The sequence below is a fragment of the Coturnix japonica genome, chromosome W (genome assembly GCF_054131305.1).
Source record: "Coturnix japonica strain WE chromosome W, WE-NBRP24, whole genome shotgun sequence".
Lineage (NCBI taxonomy): Eukaryota > Metazoa > Chordata > Aves > Galliformes > Phasianidae > Coturnix > Coturnix japonica.
Window position 1 is genome coordinate 4,550,434 of NC_140701.1, and position 6,188 is coordinate 4,556,621.

General features: G+C 47.4%; 1 long non-coding RNA gene across 2 annotated transcripts; it reads left to right on the plus strand.

Annotated features, from left to right (window-relative positions):
* Positions 1-218: 218 nt before the first annotated feature.
* On the plus strand, positions 219-4,584 carry LOC146754313 (uncharacterized). Of its 2 annotated transcripts, none has more exons than XR_014938891.1 (3): positions 219-316; positions 2,223-2,407; positions 4,288-4,584. It is a non-coding gene; the product is annotated as an uncharacterized LOC146754313 (long non-coding RNA). The 2 variants fall into 2 exon arrangements; XR_014938892.1 differs by lacking the exon at positions 4,288-4,584 and adding an exon at positions 3,488-3,968.
* The last annotated feature ends 1,604 nt before the right edge of the window (positions 4,585-6,188 follow it).

The window sequence follows — 6,188 nt, forward strand, 5'->3', positions numbered from 1 at the left end:
CAGTTGTGCTTCCTGAGCAGCTCAGGGACGTTGTGGACAGAAGCAGCCGAGTCCAAAGTTCCTGGTGTGAAGTGCTCCGAACATCGGGCTCTCTGGGCGAGCTCCCGGCTGACAGCACTGCTCCCCTCTGCCCTCGCCCGGGCCTGCTGGGAGCTGCAGGGCCTGCTGGGAGCTGCAGGCCCCGCAGGAACTACCACTCCCAGGATGCTGTGTGGCAGCACCGGGCGCCGCCATGACAGTGCTGTGTGCAGTGCTGTGCAGGGCTGGGCCTGTGGGCTCAGGGCACCGGGTGCTCCTTCCCTGAGCCTGCCAGGAGGTAAGGCACCGTGAGGGTGGTTTGGGGGAGAGCAAAAGACGTAGAGAGGACGTAGGTGGGACATGGAGGTGAGATAGATGGGGCATGAACTGGATCTAGAGAGAGGGGTGAGAAGGCAAGGTGGATATCCGACAGGTGGGGACAGGGGCCTGTACAGGTCAAGGGCCAAGTCCAGCTCTGCAAGCACAGCAACATGTCGGGGACGCCGGGCTGCGGCTGGGGATGGAGCAGAGCAAGATGGAGAAAGGGGGGAACATTCAGGGAGCGAAGAAATCTCCAAGTGGGGCTTTCTCCATAGCTCAGCCTGCAGCGCAGCCACACGACCTAGGCAGGCCTCAGACTCGGATCCTGCTGCTGGGTGCTGCAGGGTGCAGCCTGGCTCAGTCCTCTCTGCACCTGGGGACTGATGGCTGTGTCTGGGATGGCAGTGAGCCTCCTCCACTCCAGGCTGAGCCACTCAGCTCTCCCAGAATTCCCGTCCATCCCCCTTTCTCATCCCTCCATTCCCACGCAGAACTGACTGAGGAGGGGAGGGATGGGTCCAATGGTGGTGGCAGATCTGGGACACTGCCCTTTCTGCTGCCCAGACTGGGGAGGTGGGCTTTGTAACTGAATAAATGGCCGCAGGCAGAGGTATAGCAAAGTGAATGCAAGGCATAATTGAACATACCAAACAGTCAAGAAATGACAGTATTCCCAACCATTTCCCACCCTAACAATTCTTTCTGATCCCACCCCCTAAAACTCCCAACCCCAATCAACTTCTTGCCCCCCCCTCCTGCTCCCTCCCACCAATAGTTCCTTCCCTGTGCAAAAAAACCTCCCAGCCCCCTGTTGTAATACAAGAAGAATGGCAGCAGCCATGGATCAAGAGAAGGACTTGACAGAGCAGCAGCTGTGGAGCAGGATAAAGAGCAAACCGTGTTGGTGGTGGATGCGACAGGCAGTGCCAGCAGGGCGTCCCCTGCTTCAAAGTGCACCTTTCCTCTCTCACCCACCACACATTCTCTCCTGCATTCAGGGTCTGAGGGATTTCTTCCAGTTGTACTCCATATCCGCATGGCCAGTGCGTGATACAGAGCCCAAGTGGAACACCTGCTTGGAAAATGAAATCAACTCTCCCATTCAGTTCTATGAGCGTGCGCCTTCCTCTAAAATGATGCGTGGTCATATTTGAAAAATCCAAATTAGTTGGATATAAGAGAGGTAATAGCATCATAACCGAGCATTACTAATACATTCAATGATTATTCCCGCAGATTCCAGCACCATTGGTAACATCAGACCCCATTGGATTCACATCCAATCTATTAACATAGTAGAAGCACAAGATAACCTGGATAATGCCTAATAACTCTCGTTCCTGAGACAGTAGTTGGCAAACCTGAAGGCAAAAGGTCAGCGCGCTAGGACAAACAGCCAGACAGCAATATGGTTAAATATGGCTGCGTCCATCGACTGCCCGAAAAGCCATGCTTTTATAGCAGACAGACGAGGGCATTTAAAAACCACAGACACCAATTGGAGGAAAGCTACCGCAATAACAACCCCTGGTCAAAGACCCCCCTTGAAACCCGCGAGCTACTCATTCATTCTTTTCCTAGAGGTGTCCTTGGTTCTCATGCTGTTTCTCCCTCCACAGCTGCTGCTCTGTGAAGCCCTTCTCTTGATGCATGGCTGCTGCTCTGTAAAATACTTCTGGTATTACAACGTCCCCCCAGATTCCCACCCCAATAATTCCTTCCTCCAAATTGCAGCACTGAATTTCAGAGTGTAACATTATCAGAGTACAATTTCTCCCCCAGAATTGCCACCCCACCAAGTTCCCTCCTCATCTCCCTTTCTGCTCTTCTCGTCTGTGCGTCTTCCTTACTTTCACCCTGTCCTTTCTCTTCTGGTGATGGAGATCTTCAGGCTGGAGGAGCTCTTGTCTTGCTGCAGCCACCCCAGCATCCCTTGCCAGCTGTGCTGTGCCCAAACTCATCCTCGCTGATCCATGCCAGCTGATCATCAATGTCTGCGATGTCCTCCGGGCTGCCTGCGCTTGTTGTCACTGCTGGAACAGCAGTCTGGAAAAGGCAATCTGGAAAAGTAAGTTCTTTGTACTTGATAACTTCTCAGTTCCTTCTGATCTCGATATACAAAGTAGTTCCAAGTCCCTGTAGCTTTTGTGTTTTCTTTTGCAGAAGGATTCTGTGATTCTGTGTGATTCTGTGATCTTTGAGATCCTTTTCAACCCAGGCCATTCTATGACTGTACAGTTCCATACTGGAACAAATATAAAATGCTAACTATGTAAAACATGGAGTCAAACCTGTGTGATTTGTCCACACCAGGAGATGATTAGAAAACAATTTGTAAGCTACAAAGCTGCTTGCTGGAAAGGAAAAGAAAAGAAAACTACAAGAATAAGGGAAAACATTTCTTCCTGAAAATAGGAAGAATAATGGACCTGCCATGAAATTTGGGTGAAGCTGCCTGATTTTATCAAGCTATTCACATGATTTTCTTGGTGCTGTGTTTCCCGAATGAGTGGTTTCTGGCTCTGCTGCAGCACCAGTCTGCATGTGAACATCAACTCCATTCACCATCTGGGAAGATTAGGACTTCCCTTCTCCCACCAGTACCACTGAATTACAGTTACTCAGTGGTTAAACAAAGAAATCCTTAAAGAAGGGTTTACAGCTGTCGTGTTATCTGAAGTGCTTGCAGCATTCTGATGCTATTAAGCTCTATGTATTAACAAGTACAAAAAGAAAAGGTAGGCATCTGATTGTTGTGACAGTTTCTAAGTGATTTGGAAAGCTGTACCACCCAACTACTCCTTCTGTTTGATGGAGGTGACAAAGCTCAGTTTAATTTCTGACTGCTGTTTAAATTCTGAAGCTCGAGCTGGTTCCTGCAGCAGAAAAAGCTCGGAAGCTGTCCCTCCTACAAGCAGGCACCTCTGAGCAAAATATGACATCTCAATTTCTGATGGTAAGGTCAGGAGATCTGATTCCAGCGTCTAGCTTTCAGCTTCATGCTATGTTAGTGGGACCTTTGGCATCTAGCACTGACCAACAGCAACTGACAGGCTGGTAACAGTGCACCCCAAAACAGTTATGTGTCTATTTATGTTATGAGGGAAAATTGCATTGCATTGAGATTTCCTATTTTTACACTTTGCAGATCTAACTAGCTGCTGGAAGAATCCTGTACGCCATGTTCACACCATTTTCAATCAGCTGGATGAGTCTGTTGTTGGCATTTTAATACCATTTACCAGGCAGGCAATATGTATAGAGTATTTGGCTCTCTCTACAGTCATGAATGTTTGAGTATCTTCAACATGTGTCTCATTGCTTCCATTTCAGGCTGCCCAGAGAAGCTGTGGGTGCCTGTCCTTGGTGTTGAAGGCGAGGTTGGATGGGTGATGGGCAGCCTGAGCTGGTTAGTGGGCAGCCAGCCCATGGCAGGGTGTTTAGAACTGAATGATCTTGAAGGTTTCTTCCAACCCAAGCCCTCCCGTGATCCTATGATTCTGTGATTTCATTCAGGTTTATTGAGATGAGTTCTCCTAAATGCGCTGTTCTCCATATGATTATAATTGGAGTCTAGATGGGTGACTGAAACCAGACACCAAACTTTCTAATGGCCAAAATTAAATGAAATCAATCCTTGACTGTGTCAGTAGTCTGTAACTAGAGCCCATCAGGTAATTCCCAGCCTCCTGCCTGTATCAGTGGCTGCACACAGTGAAAAAGTCCAATGGGATTTTAACCTCTAAAATGTTCCAAAGCAACCAGAGGGTGAATATATTCACTGTGCAAATACCTGCAGGAATAAGCTTGCCATGTATGTCCTCAGGTACCACAGTAGTTAATGGTGGGACTCAGTAGGTCATGCTGAAAGTTGAGTCTGCTGATCTTGAAGGTCTTTTCCAGCCTACATGACCTTATGCTAATATTTCTGTATTTCTTTCTGATCAGCTCCCAGAAAACCTCCCACCCAGCCCCCAGTTGACCCCGTGGTGAAAAATAAAACAGAAACCTCAGTGACGCTGGCATGGTCCCCTCCGAAGATGCACTGCCCCATTCCAATCGATGGCTACATTGTGGAACGCAAGAAACTAACTGGCTTCACCTGGGTGAGGTGCCACAAGTCTCATGTCCCCGTCCCAGAGTTCACGGTGAGCAATCTGTCTGAAGAGGCTGATGATCAGTTCCGAGTGTCTGCAGTCAATGCGCATGAACAGAGCCCGTCTCTGGAATTCCCAGGGAGCGTGCACCTTGGTAAGCACAAAAACCCCAATGGAAATGGGTCAGTGTGTGCTGAGCAGCTGTGTTGGTTCCCTAAAGATGTTTCCTTTGACTTTAAGGATAGTAGTTCATTAACACACCAAAGGCTTTCCTTTATTCCTAGTTCTCCTATCTCCTATCAACCTCCAGCTACCACTGAAGTGATACGAGTTATGTTTCTGTGACAGAGACATGAATATCCTTATCTTTTGATATCTCACATGTGCAAGAGGCAGAACTTTCTGTAACAGATCTTAAGCACAGAAGTGCTTCTTCCAGCACTCATGCAAAGGGAGAAGTAGAAATGTACCTATGATGTAATCTTCCATCTCTAAATGAGATACCAGACTTGCATCTAAAGAGCATTAAGACATCCATGTTGTTCTTCCTCAGAACCAGTCCTGGCTGTGAAATCCCCCCTAACAACTGGTAAAGCTGTACCTGTAGGGGATGCCATGTTTACTATTGACCTTACAACAACGTGTTGCGGCACTTGGTACCTCAGTGGTAAAGTCTTACAGGAAAGCGAGACCTGGATCATCAAGAGAACCCAAACTACTCACAGCCTAATCATAAAGAACGTCACCAAGAATGATGATGGAGCAGAAGGGAAATTTGTTGCCAAAAATGTTGATGTTAGCACCAAGATGAGAGTGAGAGGTATTTGCTTTGATCCTTCTCCTTTCCTCTTACAGTCAAGGCATAGTTGCTGTGATCTGATGATTAGAACTGGGGCTGCAGGCATTCACTGACTGTACCAAATACCTGAAACTGCATCCCATGGACTGACGTGAGTCCTGGTAATGACCTAAACATGATAGCACTGAGTGTAGGGTAAGCCAGTCTACCCAGCTGCTTGGTATCTGAACCAGATTGCTTCATGCCAGCTGATGAACGTCTGCAGTTCACAGCTATTGGCCAGTGCATTCAGTCACCATGTTTACCACTGCATCACCATAGAGCAGTACTTTCAGCTCCAGGTTCAGACAGCCTTTCTGATTGCACTGGAATAGTTTAGAAGTAGGGGAGCAATCATTCCAATAATATCTCTATCAATCAGCTTTGCATGACAAAATAGAACAAATAAAGATTCATTATGGGAGGAGCTGTTTGTCATTGGGTGGAAACCTCTGCAGAAGCATGTTTAGAGCATTATTAATCAGTAGAAGGAGATATTTGATTGATTTTTACTTAGTAAATCCGACAAGAATACCAAATTAAATATCTTGAATTGCTCAGCACTGACACAGTAATGAGTGCAGGAACAGAAGGTGATACTTTTTCAGAGATGTTGCAGCAAACATTGACCACGTTAGCCTGATATAAATTGAAATAATGAGGCCTTTGCTCCTGACAGGTGCTGCAGTGAGATTTGCCAATAAGAGCAAAGATGTAGAAAAGATCTGCGCTCGGCTGCGTGAGGAAGCCAAACTGCAGGCTGAGCTTTCAGACACAGGCACTACTGTGGAGTGGATGAAGGATGGGAAGGAGCTCAAGGCCAGTGAAAAATAGGAACTGCACATTGTGGGGAAGAAACACACCCTGAAAATTCACAGCGTCTCAATGGATGATGCTGGAAGTTGTCAGTGCAT